Source organism: Macaca fascicularis, chromosome 12 (assembly GCF_037993035.2).
Source record: "Macaca fascicularis isolate 582-1 chromosome 12, T2T-MFA8v1.1".
Taxonomy (NCBI): domain Eukaryota; kingdom Metazoa; phylum Chordata; class Mammalia; order Primates; family Cercopithecidae; genus Macaca; species Macaca fascicularis.
In genome coordinates, this window is record NC_088386.1 from 63,192,101 (window position 1) to 63,207,864 (window position 15,764).

The 15,764-nt window shown below is 36.9% G+C and overlaps 1 protein-coding gene across 2 annotated transcripts in view; it reads left to right on the forward strand.

Moving 5' to 3' along the window:
- The window catches only part of B3GALT1 (beta-1,3-galactosyltransferase 1), a 456,001-nt gene that overhangs the window by 223,224 nt on the left and 217,013 nt on the right, over positions 1-15,764 (forward strand). For both annotated transcript variants that reach the window (XM_015432322.4, XM_005573379.5), the window contains exon 3: positions 12,934-12,994. The gene's annotated coding sequence lies outside the window, so the exon portion shown is untranslated. The remainder of the gene's footprint in view (positions 1-12,933; positions 12,995-15,764) is intronic.

The window sequence follows — 15,764 nt, forward strand, 5'->3', positions numbered from 1 at the left end:
AGTCTCTCATAAAACAGACTTTAAACCAACAAAGATCAAGAAAGACAAAGAAGGGTATTTACGTAATGGTAAAGGGATCAATGCAACAAGAAGAGCTAACTATCCTAAATATATATGCACCCAATACAGGAGCACCCAGATTCATAAAGCAAGTTCTTAGAGACCTACAAAGAGACTTAGACTCCCACACAATAATCACAATAATAGTGGGAGACTTTAATGCCCCACTGTCAATATCAGACAGATCAACAAGACAGAAAATTAATAAGGGTATTCAGGACTTGAACTCAGCTCTGGACCAAGTGGACCTAATAGACATCTATAGAACTCTCCACCCCAAATCAACAGAATATACATTCTTCTCAGCACCACATCGCAATTATTCTAAAATTGACCACATAATTGCAAGTAAAACGCTCCTCAGCAAATGCAAAAGAAAGGAAATCATAATAAACAGTCTCTCAGATCACAGTACAATCAAATTTGAACTCAGGATTAAGAAACTCACTCAAAACCACACAACTACATGGAAACTGAACAACCTACTCCTGAATAACTACTGGGTAAATAACAAAATTAAGGCAGAAATAAATAAGTTCTTTGAAACAAATACACAACATACCAGAATCTCTGGGACACAGCTAAAGCAGTGTTTAGAGGGAAATGTATAAACACTAAATGCCCACAGGAGAAAGTAGGAAAGATCTAAAATCAACACCCTAACATCGCAATTAAAAGAACTAGAGAAGCAAGAGCAAACAAATTCAAAAGCTAGCAGAAGGCAAGAAATAACTAAGATCAGACCAGAACTGAAGGAGGTAGAGACATGAAAAACCCTTCAAAAAATTAACGAATCCAGGAGCAGGTTTTTTGAAAACATCAATAAAATTGATAGACCACTAGCCAGACTAATAAAGAAGGAAAGAGAGAATACTATAAACACATCTATGCAAGTAAACTAGAAAATCTAGAAGAAATATATAGATTCCTGGACATATACACCCTTCCAAGACTAAACCAGGAAAAAGTCAAATCCCTGAATAAACCAATAACAAGTTCTGAAATTGAGGCAGTAATTAATAGCCTACCAACCAAAAAAAGCCCAGATCCAGATGGATTCACAGCCTAATTCTACCAGGGGTGCAAAGAGGAGCTGGTACCATTCCTTGTGAAACTATTTCAATCAACAGAAAAAGAAGGAATCCTCCCTAACTCATTTTATGAGGCCAGCATCAACCTGATACCAAAACCTGGCAGAGACACAACAAAAAAAGAAAATTTCAGGCCAATGTCCCTGATGAACATCGATGCAAAAATCCTGTATAAAATACTGGCAAACTGAATCCAGCAGCACATCAAAAAGCTTATCCACCACGATCGAATTGGCTTCATCCATGGGATGCAAGGTTGATTCAACATATGCAAATCGATCAATGTAATCCATCACATAAACAGAACTGATGACGAAAACCACATGATTATCTCAATAGACTCAGAAAAGGCCTTGGATAAAATTCAGCACCCCCTTTATGCTAAAAACTCTCAATAAACTAGGTATTGATGGAATGTATCTCAAAAAATAAGAGCTATTTATGACAAACCCACAGTCAATATCATACTGAATGGGCAAAAGCCGGAAGCATCCCCTTTGAAAACTGGCACAAGACAAGGATGCCCTCTCTCATGACTCCTATTCAAAATAGTATTGGAAGTTCTGGCCAGGGCAATCAGGCAAGAGAAAGAAATAAAGGTATTCAAATAGAAAGAAAGGAAGTCAAATTGTCTCTGTTTGCAGATGACATGATTTTATATTTAAAAAACCCCATTGTCTCAGCCCAAAATCTCCTTAAGCTGATAAGCAACTTCAGCAAAGTCTCAGGATACAAAATCAATGTGCAAAAATCACAAGCATTCCTATACACCAATAATAGACAAACAGAGAGCCAAATCATGAGTGAACTCCCATTCACAATTGCTACAAAGAGAATAAAATGCCTAAGAATACAACTTAAAAGGGATGTGAAGGACCTCTTTAAGGAGAACTACAAGCCACAGCTCACGGAAATAAGAGAGGACACAAACAAATGGAAAAAATGTCATGCTCATGGATAGAAAAAATCAATATTGTGAAAACGGCCATACTGACCAAAGTAATTTATAGATTCAATACTATCCCTATCAAGCTACCATTGACTTTCTTCACAGAATTAGAAAAAACTACTTTGAATTTCATATGGAACCAAAAGAGTCCATATAGCCAAGACAATCCTAAGCAAAAAGAACAAAGCTGGAGGCATCACGCTACCTGACTTCAAAGTATACTACAAGGCTACAGTAACCAAAACAACATGGTACTGGTACCAAAACAGATATAGACCAATAGAACAGAACAGAGGCTTCAGAAGTAATGCCACACATCTACAACCATCTGATCTTTGACAAACCCAACAAAAACCTACCTCACCTTTTCTAAAGAGATTAAAAAAGAAATTGAACTGAACTAAGTAATGAGTAGAGTAAAAGCAACTTTGTCAGCAGCTGAGGAGATTAAGACTCTCAAAGCAATATTAACTTTAATCATCACTGGTTCTTCTCTTACCTGGCAGGAAAGCGTGGCAGGGCAGGAGCAGAGCACCTTCTGATAATGGTGAAATAAAGGGGATTGGTTTACCCCAACCTAGAAATTCGGAAGACCCTTTCTTCACCAAGCTGAAGACATGCTCTGTAAGAAAGTAGGTACTCAGATGCTTCTACACTGTTGGTAGGAGTGTAAATTAGTTCAACCATTGTTGAAGACAGAGTGGCAATTCCTCAAGGATCTATAACTAAAAATACCATTTGACCCAGCAATCCCATGACTGGGTATATACCCAAAGGATTATAAATCATTCTACTATAAAGACACATGCACATATATGTTTATTGTGGCACTATTCACAATAGCAAAGGCTTAGAACCAACCCAAATGCCCATCAATGATAGACTGGATAAAGAAAATGTGGCACATATACCCCATGGAATACTATGCAGCCATAAAAAAGGATGAGTTCATGTCTTTTGCAGGGACATGGATGAAGCTGGAAACCATCATTCTTAGCAAACTATCACAAGAACAGAAAACCAAACACCACATGTTCTCATTCATAAGTGGGAGTTGAACAATGAGAACACATGGACACGGGGAGGGGAACATCAAATACTGGGGCCTGTCAGTGGGTAGGGGGCTATGGGAGGGAAAGCATTAGGAGAAATACCTAATGTAGGTGACGGGTTGATGGGTGCAGCAAACCAACAGGGCATGTGTATACCTATGTAACAAAACTGGACGTTCTGCACATGTATCACAGAACTTAAAGTATAATAATAATAATAAATAGAAGGTAGGTACTCAGTAGTATGCCCCTACGGCTGCTCCCAGCTACCCTGATTAGTTAGTGCCCATTCTATTCTGGTTTGTTAGATATTTTGGCTCTCACGCATGTCTGCAGGAATATGTATGGGGAGCAAACGTAGACATCAACTGTTATTCTGAATCAAGACGGATTTCTGTTGCTTTCACTTCGACTTTGTGGTGCACATATATGGTGTTTAAGTGAAATAGAAGGGCTTGAAATCACTCTGCTACTCTTTAGGAGACTGAAACATCATGGGGATTCTTCTGTCACCAATGTTCTGATGACCACAGCACCAGCACCAGCACCATTATACTAAGGCCCAGAGAAGTCAGATGCCTCTACCTATTTTTTTGTTGATACATAATATTTGTACGTTTATGGGGCACATGTGATATTGTTACATGCATAGAACATGTCATGATCAAGTCAGAGTATTTTCAGTATCCATCACCCTCAAGTACTTCTCATTTGTATGTGCTGGGAAGGTTTTAAGTCCTCTTTTCTAGCTATTTTAAAATATACGATACATTGTTGTTAACTGTAGTCACCCTACTCTGCTATTGAACATTAGAATGTATTCCTTCTAACTGTATGCTTGTACTCATTAAGCAACCTCTCTTAATCCCCGCTTCCATCCACACACCCTTTCTAGTATTTGGTTATTATCATTCCACCCTCTGTCTTATATGATCAACTTTTTCAGCTTCCACATACAAGTGAGAACATGCAATATTTGTCTTTTTGGGCCTGGCTTATTTCAGTTAGTATGGTGATCATCCATGTTGCTGCAAATGACATGATTCCACTCTTTTTCTTTTCTTTTCTTTTCTTTTGGATACCTCCACCATTGATTCATTCCTGGTTTGCTTGCCTCACCTCTCTGAAGTCTCTCCCCATAGTTGCTGGGCCAATAATAGAAACAAATTACAGAATACATCAGTAGTAGTGGCTATAGTGAACAAAGCAGGAAGTCGGAATCAGCAAAGCTGCTTCCTTTGTCAACCTTTGGCAAGTATTTGTCACACACAGGACCCTATATAATACTTCTTTGGATACAGAATAAGACCAGTAAGTGGCATATTTGAAAATTCTAGCCCTGTAGATCTGCTATTGAAGTGGGTTCATGGATAGAGCAACCCAATGAATTTTAGTAAATCCATTTGAAAATTAAGCTGAGAGATCCATAATATCATAAATATTTCAATAAAGTTTAACTAAAATGTGCTTTAGGCTATTGTATGATATTGAAACATTTTCACCATACAATAGCACTGCTAAAACAAAATAGCATTGGCATGGCAGTCATATTTCATAAATGAAAACACAGTTTAATGATATGACATTGTATGAACTTAAAACTGATTTTTCAACGATCTTGTTTAAAGCAAGCTTTAATGCCCTTTGGCTTTCGGTTGTCAGCAGTCTGCCGTGTTTCATGTGTCACTGTGCCACGCGGTGAGATTTGTGTTTGAAACTTCTTAAGGTGGAGAGGGGGAACTAAAAGAGAGAACATATACTCCAGTGACTCAAAGGAATGATCTGGTTGTTAGAGCTCAGAATAGGACATTTTACCGAACATGCAAAATGTTAGTGATATAGGAACTGACACCTTTACTTTTTGGAGCAATAAATTTGATATTAACACTGGACCTATTAAGTTGTGTAATTCTATTGTGTTTTTGTGTCTTCATTTAAAACGAGGGGGTTAGGCTATATTCATGGTAAATAAGAAAATATTTAAATAGAATCTTATTAATGGTTTTCAAGTCTTTCTTGAATATCAAGCTTTAAATGTTAATAGTCCATTGATACAGTAAAAAGGGCACCAATCTAGGATTCTAGTTGCAACCCTGCCATTGATTGGCTGTCTAAACTTGGGCAAATTACTTTTCTGGTCCTTAATTTCCTGGTTTAACGATTCTGTCCTATCATTCTGTGATTGTATTTTTTAATTCCATTGGCCTGCCTATGGTGAGAGCAAGGAGTATTCTTAGTTAATATTTTCACAAGTTTGAAGTTCTAATTAAGATGTAAGTTGTACATATGCTCAAAAATGATTAGAGGTAAGAAGTAGCCACAGGACCTCAAATATAAAGTATGCCTGTAATCTCCCCTTCTGGGACATACATTGTCTCCAGAAGAAGTAAAGATAGAAAGTTACACATTATAAACCATCATGGGTCATTGAGATATAGAAAGTTACATATTGTAAGCTATGATGGATCATTGTTTATAAAATCCAGCCTAAGAAATGTCGTGTTGCAAATTTGACTATTTCCACAGTACCCTACTAGGTGTCTGATACCTGGCTTGCCTATGATTTGCGAATTAATCCACATTTTAGTAATGAGCTTGTATTCTTAATCTGAATGTCGAAGCTTATAGAAATCATTTATTTTCTAAATATCCAGTAACAAACCTGTAAAGATTCTTCAGTCCAAGCAGAAACACATTAAGGAAAGAAAGCCCATTCTTTTGGGTAACTCCTTCATAACTGTTATTCATAGTACATTTTTTAGTATACTGAAATTCTATGTATGTTAATTTAATCCAGAAACTATATATTAGTGATTATTGGAGACAGATAGACAGAGGTACAGAGATGGGCAATATTATGGCAAATCAGCTTCCTTCTAACATATACTCATGCAAATAAAGTAATGAAGCACCAATACACACATTTTTTTTTTCTTTTGGTCTATCTATGTGTAAATGATGTATCATTCTGCAGATCCAGGCAACAAAGCAGTCTGCTGCCATTGTTGATCAAAAGAAATAATTAAGTTGACATCCAAATCATTGAAGTATTAACTGGCCCCTGCATATGGTTAGCACCTCAATTCCATACTTCCTTGATGTGAAATCCCAAAGACCCCACCAGGAGAAATGGTGTCACTTGTGAAAGTGGATGACAGAACATTTCTTTTGAGGTTATCTGGGACACATTGTAATTTGAGATGCTAAGAAAATTATTTTAAGATTAAATGATGGATTCGAATATTATTTATCAGCACTGCTACAGGCAATAGTTTTGTATAATATAATGTTCCAAATAACATCTCTGTAGATAACATTCTTTTGATCTAAGCAGTATGTTGTGAGATGTGCCAAGCAATTATAAAATATTTACTGACTATAGAAGATACTTTTTTTCCCTTAGAAAAAAATTGATCTTGCATCCTCCCACTTCTATGAATGCTGCCTAAGGCTGTCACCTCAACTATTGACTCAGAATTGGGAAAGTGTGAGCAGTATAACACATCGTTCACCTTAATAGTAGTCCTCACAGCCACCCCCATGCAATGGAGTTTTCCCTAGAGCGCACAGTTTTTCAGACAGATCTGTTGTAAGTATTAATGATAACAAGTTACCTATATTTTTTCTTTTCTACTATCATGAAAGGTCTTGAAATGTATTTTTTTCTCATATGGCTTTTATTTTTAAACTATCAGCTGCCTTGCTATCTAAAGTTTTAATAAACTATGTCAAAAAGTCTTTAATTCGCTTGTTTTACTGTAAGTTTGATTTTTTTCCCCCTCAGAATCAACTCTCTGCATTAGCTGAGTAGATATTGTGCAGACCAGAAGTCATAAACTAGTGCCATCAGACCAGGTATATCCCATAGCCATGTTCATTTTACACTGAATAGTATTATTAAAAACAGTGAATTGGATGCCAGCACTTTAAAAAACAAGGCAGATTTCACAGGAAAATTCTTGACTTCTGTCTTTTCTTTATTATGCTCCAGTCTTCTTATTTCAAAGCTTAAAACTGACTCATGGTGCTCATTTCCATTGCAGCCTGGTCTCTGTAGGCTTTTGAGCTTTGGATCTTCAATCTAGACAGACAGAGCTATCATCTCATAAATGAACATTTGGGATAAATTATTGACTTAACATTTCATAAAATTTTATATATTGAGTTCAGCAATGGTCTGAATATCCTTGGGACATTATACTTGACCTTTCTATCTGTTCAAACCCTACCTATCTATAAAAGCATCTCAAAATGAATCTCTTCCATTCACCTCTTCCTAATCCTAAACCTAGTAATCAGTAATTGAGAAATTTGGGTAAGGGCTAATAAGTGCTAAAATGTAGAGATTAAGAAATACAAAGTACACTGTTAAAGTGTTCATGGTTCAGCAGGAAAGACAGTCATCAGAAATAATAATTACAATTATCAGCACTATTTTAATAACCTCTATCTATTTGGAATATTCTAAGTGCTAGGCATAGTAACGTTGTGCATGTCTATACCTGATATCTCTACTTTCTCACTTCCCGTTTTCCCTTCACACCACTTCAGTCACTCCAGGTGCTTCACTGCTCTACTGAAACAGCTCTGTTGAAGACCATCAACATTATCCATCTTCCTAAATCCACTAGTCAGACTTCATGACGAGGGGCAAGTTATTAATATTTTCTTCCACAGTTTTCTCATCTGTAAAATTGTGACTAGAACATTATTTACCATGTGGGTATTGTACACACTAAATGGGATAATCTGTATGAACTCTTAAAACAATGTTTTGCAGATAATACAGGTATAACACATGTTAACTGCTATTCTTTTTATTACACAATTGCTGCTTATTTTTGCAGTGGCGTTTGACACAGTTGGGCATTCCATTCTTCTTGAAGCGCTGTCTTTTCTTGGCTTGCCTTTCATAAAATTACAGTCTCCTGGTTCCCCTGTAATGGGACTGGCCTTGGTTTTCTCTGCTGGCTCCTTCTCTTGTCAGTCCTACAAATGTTGAAGTGCTCGAGGGCTCAGTGCTGGGACCCCTTCTCATTCCTATCTACTCTTTCTCCATAGTAATCATAGATTTAAGTGCCATCTGTGCTCTTATGAATATTCAACTTCTATCTCCATCCTTGACTTTCTCTAAGCTTTAGACTTGTATAGCCAGGTGCCTTCTCAACATATCTATCAGGCATCCTTCATTGGAACTCCTAGTTTCCTTCACACGTCTGTTCCTTCTATTTTGACTCTTTATCCAGAGGTTCTGTTCTCCATAAAATAGCACAATGATTGTTTCTAAGTTTCGGATCACTCAGTCCATCTCTGTTGGTTGACAGATAGCTGTGAGCACCGTCATCCCTTTGGTTGTGTGATGGCTGATTACTCTCACTGCAGACTTGGAGAGCCAGAGCTCAACAGCAATCACAGTTTCCAACTGTTCCCTGGGTTTATCACTTGCTACTCAAATTCTAGAATAAAAAAGGGTGATAATCACCAAAGATTTTTCACCATCAGGGGGCTCCAGTCAGGGATTTTATTTTGCCCTAGAAGATAGTTACCCTAAAGCTATATCTTAGTTTGTATTTGTGTGCCATAAAACCAGCCAGTATAAAAAGTAAAAATATTGGACTATAAAACCAGTTGTTTTGTCCATGTTCGATGGACTAATTAGTTGAAATAATTTTATTTTCTGATTGCCTTCTTGGATTAGTGCTGTGTGACTACAACCTATCAGAAGAAAAACCATCTCAAACTTGTCCTCAGAGCTCCATTCAAATCTCTGCTCAGATGCCACCCTATTAGGAAAGGTCCTGACCTGATCTGAAATGGCACTTCATCACTCTATACTCAGGAGAGGAGAAGGGCAAAATATAGCCTATAACCTACTTTATTTTTCTTCTCATGTATTACATATTTACTTGTTGAGTTGTTGTGGTGGTGGTTGTTGATATCTGTCTCCCTCTTCAGGAGTGTAAATTTTTCAAGAAGAGGGGCTTCATATTTTGTGCTCCTATTGTATTCCCAGCACTTAAAACATTGGCTAATATATATTATGGTAATAGTATTAGGCATCCAATAAATAGAAATTTATAAGTGAATGGATCCTATTAATATATAAAATGTATAAAAGTGTATATTTTTTATACTTTCAGAGGACTCATCCTGCATTATTTCAACAAAAAAAAAACTAACACCATAGTTATATTTAAGGATGTAAAGAACCTGCCAATTATAAAGTTGCTTGTAGCTGCAGCTTACTTTATAAGAATTTTTAAAACATGTAACAATGGAGTAGGTTAACTTTTATGAAGATAATTCTTCATATAAGCAAGATAAGCTTTGTGCACACACCATCTATGAAATTCTTTTACAAAGAAAAGATAAAACTAGTATACATTAAATCTGTCTTTGAGTTTACCTACATTAATAATGAGACATTCAGAGCCTTCTTTTACTCTTTATTGATGATTCAAATATTTTGGGGATATTATCTCTTTGTGTGTATGCTGAAATTGATTGTGTTATAAGTGGCATATAATACATATTGGAATTGGATCAAAAGCCATCACATCTGTGGTTTACACCATCCCTCCATTGGCATTGCTGGCCAGAGAGGTGCACTGGCATGACTCGGGATCTGATGTCACCTTCTTGTGTTAAGTGGTAGGGGAAAGAAAAGAAAAAATGTGAAAAAATGTCTACTTCATAGACAAAGTCTATGAAGAATTGAAGTGATCATAGAAAACTTGAATTTGGGATGCTGACCCAGACCACTGATAATAGAAAAGGAGAGGAAAAGAAAAAAGCAAAAATCCCAAATTATTCAAAACATGCCATAACCTCTGTTCCCATAGTCATCATGCTAAATGGGAGAGTTCCCCATACACCCAGCTCTCCTAGAATTAACGCATTCTTCCCAAAATCTTCCCTTTTATGAAGTGTGTTTAAACTGAACAGTATCTGTTTACAAATGTGTAAGGTGTGGGTAAACTGGCAGTAAGATTTATATAGGTTGGCAAACCTCAGACACCATAGGAAGACTGGTCTGTGGGAGCAGTAATACTCCTGATTATTATCATGCAAGTTACTTATGGGGACAGCTCTTTTTGCCAAGTGAACCAGAGAACTGAAGAAGTTGTTTTGAATTGTCTTGTCTTTACCTCTCTCTCTCTTTCATATGTTTAGACAGTGTCAATGTCTGTAACATGGGTGGGATTAGCAGTGCAAAAAAGAGAGTGAAGAGGAGCAAAATACAACCCAAAATTAAAAACTAAAGTAAGATAAAAGAGCACAAAATAACCATGAGAGTTCAGTTTTCACAGTTTTAAGGCGGTATTGAGAATTGTTAGAAATGATTATTTTTTATCATGATAATTATTAGTTTCAATGCTGGCCGAAGTGAATACTCATTGGAAGGCCAGTTTTGGAGTAAGCGGTCAAAAGTTAGAGTTGGGTCTAAAGCAAGAACACAGATGAATGAGTTTAAGGTGTTTTGGATGAGAGAAAGCAAGTTCTTACCAGTAGGAAACAAACAAAAAACCTTATTATCTCTTTGAAAAAAATGGGAAAGGATGATTTCCTGGAGGACTTGAAAGGAGCACCACCATTGATTTGACTGACATAATATTCTGGTAAAAAGCCCTGAAAACCCTGTACACAGAGTAGCTAAAGGAAACATTTTTCAAGCTCACCTATTAAATTAATCTTAAAAGTATTTTACCAGCTTTTATTCTGTCTAATACATTCCTAATAGATTTTCTTTTGCACTTCCAAACAGGAGCCCTCTTTCCAGAATTTGCCATATTGAGTTTGTTATCTAAGCTTAGCACCATTCAGTCTCAGAGCCATGTTGACCTAAAGTGCTGAATTGCAACTGAGTATTTACTGGAGAAAGTCTGAAACTTCACTTTCAGAATATTTTTCAATATATTTCCCATTAATCTGAGTACAGCACCATAGAGCGTACTAGGCCAAGAGCTTTCTTTCTCTTCACCATAATCCAACCCTTTTGTTATCTTTAAAGCAAAACTCCTATTGAGGCAGGCAAGACTAAAGGTGCTGACTTCTGAATGGACTCAGCCATCCACCATTGCTCAGAAAAGGATGCCTGCAGAATTGACCACCAAATGCTCCCCAACTTCATTTATTTTTACAGCTCTTACAGATCTTTTCTAGCAATACTTTTATGAAACAAGAATTACTCTAATGGAAGATAATTTTTAAATTTCTTGGCAATATTAAATTCTTCTCCAAAAAGTCATTAATAGCTTTTTGGAGAAGCAGGGTGATGCAGACAAGATAAAATATTGAACTATCAAATTATGAACACAGAAAGGGAAAGCTGTGGACATTATCAGAAATCATAAGCACTGGTTGACTGAGGACTAAATTGTCAACACATCTTATGACGCTTCACTGGTTTTAGAAGTGTTTACACTTGTTCTACCTTTGGCCACTGCCAATTTTTTTTTTTTTAGATGGAGTCTCACTCTGTCACCCAGGCTGGAGTTCAGTGGTGCGATCTCAGCTCACTGCAACCACCGCCTCCCAGGTTCAAGCAATTCTCCTGCCTCAGCCTCCTGAGTAGCCAGGATTACAGGCATGAGCCACCATGCCTAGCTAAGTTTTTTTGTATTTTTAGTAGAGATGGGGTTTCACCACGTTGGTCAGGCTGGTCTCGAACTCCTGACCTCAAATGATCTGCCTGCCTTGGCCTCCCAAAGTGCTGGGATCACAGGCGTGAGCCACTGCACCCGGCCCAATAAAAATGTATACTTCTGGTGGGAGTGGGTGATTGCAGTGTTTGCGAAATGTCTGTGTGAGTTTACCATAAGGAGAATGGCTTCAAAAGCTATGAATGCAAATGCAGAAGTGACTTCTGAGTAAATTGTGTCAGCCTGAATGCCCTTTCCTGGTGAACAGTTTTCTGTACCTTTTCTGAAATCACAGAATATTAAGTTGAAAGAAAGCATAGAGATGATCTCTTTTGACCCCTCTTTTTACAGGTATCTGAGGTTTAGTGCAAAGAAATGATTTGGTATAAATTAAATTTCCTGAGGATAAATCAGGAAAGACAATCACAAGCTCAAAAAGCATCACCACAGACCTAGTAAAAATGTGGGAGCTGTTCTAAGTGAACCAGCAGGTTGGGTAAAGAAAGAGAAGGCCTCCTTGATTTAGCCTTCTGGGTCACTCATGGGTAAGACCCAGGGTTTCTGCCAAACTCCCCTCTTTCTAAGTCATCCAGATCAGAAAGCAGTTCTTTCCTGGCGTGAAGGGAGCAATAGAGAACTATTTTATTATTACCCTGTTCCTCTTCCTTCTCCTAGTGCCTACCCACCTCAGATTCTCTTTGTCCAACTCACCAGTGTAGTTGCTTACACAGCTGAAACTACCTTTTTGTGAGTTGCTGTCTTTTGCTCTGTTTCCCCACACCTGCCATCACAGGCTCTTCTAATGATCCTTGTAGCTACAGCAGTGGAAAATCAGACACTTGTAAAAATGCATCTAGCAAACAAAGCTGAATCGGCACAGTTCGGAAAACATTTATTCCCTGAGGGTAAGGACCCACTCCCCCTTGTGAGAAGAAAAAGAAATAAAAAATGACAAGAAGAGAAAGTAATGGCCCGACAAATGATTGGTCAGCAATCATTTGTCAGTGAAATGTACCATTTTTGTGACAATAAATTTTGAAAGTGGGTGTATATTATTAAAAAATTTGTACAGGGCTCTTTTATTTGCAGCATTTACGAGATTTTAATCTAAATGTATTTTTTTTTTTCTTCTCTTGTAGAAGTTCTCTTGCTGTGCTGCTGGATCCTCAGAATTGTTCTGGAGATTGCCTCTTTGAAAGCGTAAGTGTAAAGTTTATTTGGCTTATTGTAGTTTCTTATTGTGGTTGCTTTTGATCCTCAGTGGTCTCATCTCACCTTCCATACTAGAAAATTGCCTTTATTAGAATAGAGAAATCACCTGCAAGAAAAGCTGGCTTAAAAATTAGACCTGAACCTTCTCAACCGTATTTAATGTACATCTCAGAAAGGAAGTGGCCATGTTCCGCATAAAGGTACCCACACGGCTTACACAATGAGGCTAGTAGGGACCCCAGATGCATGTATGCACCAATTTTCCTGAAAATTCAACTTGACTATTTACATTTGAGTTTATACTTGACTTGGCTTATATTTCGTACAGCACCTAGCTGAGCATGAACAGGAAAGGGAAGCACTGAGGGGTGTACTTCTCTCGAAGCAGCAGTGTACGTGCTGTGCTGTACCCTGTAACGGCATTCCTCTCATCCCATAAGTCTTTGTTTCTTCATCATTCTGTATAAATACACAAATGCAAGAGGAAAGGCAGAATCCTTCCATGAAATAATGATGCAATATGCTAACTAATTTTTCCAAAGTGTCCTTAACATTTGAAACCTTCGAAAGAGTATTAGAGGTGGTCAAACAATGACTTTCAAATCTGTGTTTTCTGACCCGGATTCTCTCTCTACTTCCTGTTCTGGATGTCTTCCCTAGAGGAAATCATTATGATATGTGTCTGGGTTCTCAAACTCAGAATGTCCAAGTGGACTCATTGTTCATGCCACAGATCTAGTTCTTCCCAATCATTCCATTTTTCGTAGTGTTTCTGCTCTCCTCTTATTTTTCTTTCTTTGAATTTTTTTTATTTTTTAAATTTTGTGGGTACATGGTGGTTGTATGTATTTATGGGGTACATGAGAGATTTTGATTCAGGCATGCAATGTGAAATGAGCACATCATGGAGAATGGGGTTTCCATCTCCTCAAGCATTTATCCTTTGAGCTACAAACAACCTAATTATGCTCTTTAAGTTATTCTAAAATGTACAATTATCTACTCTCGTTTTAGTTTCTCATCTTACAAACCTTTGAATCATGATGAATTTTTCAACTCTAACTCATCCTTTTAATTAATCTGCCACTAAATTTTATGCTTATATAATCTTTTCTTTCAATTTCAGTGTAATCATACTAGCCTCATGATAATCTTACCTGCATTACTATAAAAACCTCCTAAACAGTCATCTCCCTATTATGATATCTCGAATTTTCAGTTCATTATAAATACCATTAAATTTATCTTCTAAAATTTCTGCTCTTGTCATATGATAGCCTTGCTCAAAGCATGAAGGATAATGTCCAAACTCTGCATACAGGCATTTAAGAACTTTGTTGATCTGGTCCCAAGATTCATATCCAAACTCGATTTTTTTTTTTTTCTGTACAACATGAACTATTACACTAAACAAAGTCCTTACTGTCTCATGTATCCCCCTTTCTATGTCCATCTCATTATGCTCCTTACTTACAAGAAATGTCTCTACTCATCCCATCTCTGTCCAATTCCTACCCATTTCTTAGGATACAATATAAATCCAATTTGTCATATGAAGTATTCTTACCCATCTTTGCCCCACACTAATGTATAGATTTCTCTTGTGTTCAGATAAAATTAAGTACAATTTAACACCAAATTATTTTCTACTTCATGTGTATTTGTTGTTCAAGCTAAGTGGGTGCTTTTAGTGGCATTTTGTTTAGCCATCAAAGGCCACAGGTGCTCTATAAATGCTTTTAATTACCTTATCTTTATTTTTCCATATGCCACCAACTCATCCTCTTTTATGGGAACTATTTCATCCGGTAACCCCCATTTAATTGCTTTGCCTCATGCTTAGGTTTTTCCTCCATTAGATTGACTACTACTGGACTTGTTCCCTGGATTTCAATTTGGTTTTCCCATTTATTATTCCTTTTAACCCCCATTAACCCACCTCCCTGCCTGAGTCACACTCAGAATGTTCTTTCTAGGTCAATTGCATTGGCTTCTGCCTGCCTCCACGACAGGCAGAGGAGATGACAGTAGATTTTATGGCCTTTCACTTGCTCAAACTATATAGTGTCATGCTGTGACCATAGTAAAAGCAAATAATGTTTTTTTGATTGACTCACTGGGCCTGTAGAAAAGATTTTTGTTTTTATCAACACAGCTTTACCACCCCTACCTTATCCACAGATAATCCCTTACTTTTCATTTTTTTAAATGTTTGATTTACTTTTTAATATTAGTCAATTTTTCAAAGATAAACTTTGGCATTTTTCATTTGCATTCATTCTAATTCATGCATAATAAATGTAACACAGAATTTCCTTCTTCTCTTGTTTTTATTTTTATCGAGGCTAAATTCATATAACATAAAATTAACCATTTTAAAGTGTATAATTTAGTAGCATTTAGTACATTCACAATGGTGTGCAATCATCACTACCTTAAAGTTTTAAAACATTTTTGTCATCTCCAAAGGAAACCCAATATCCATTAAATAGTCTCTTCACATTTCCGTCCTTCCCCTAGCCCCTGACAAACACTAATCTGATTTCTGCCTCTAAGAATTTACAAATTCTAGATATTTCATATAAATTGAATTATACAATACAGACTTTTGTGTCTGGACCCTTTTACTTAACATGATGTTTTCAAGGGCCATCCACACCAGTGGATATGTGTCAGTAATTTTTTCCTTCTTAATGAGTGAATAGTATTCCATTATATGGATATGCTACACTAGTGTGGTTTTCTTAATTTGATTTTT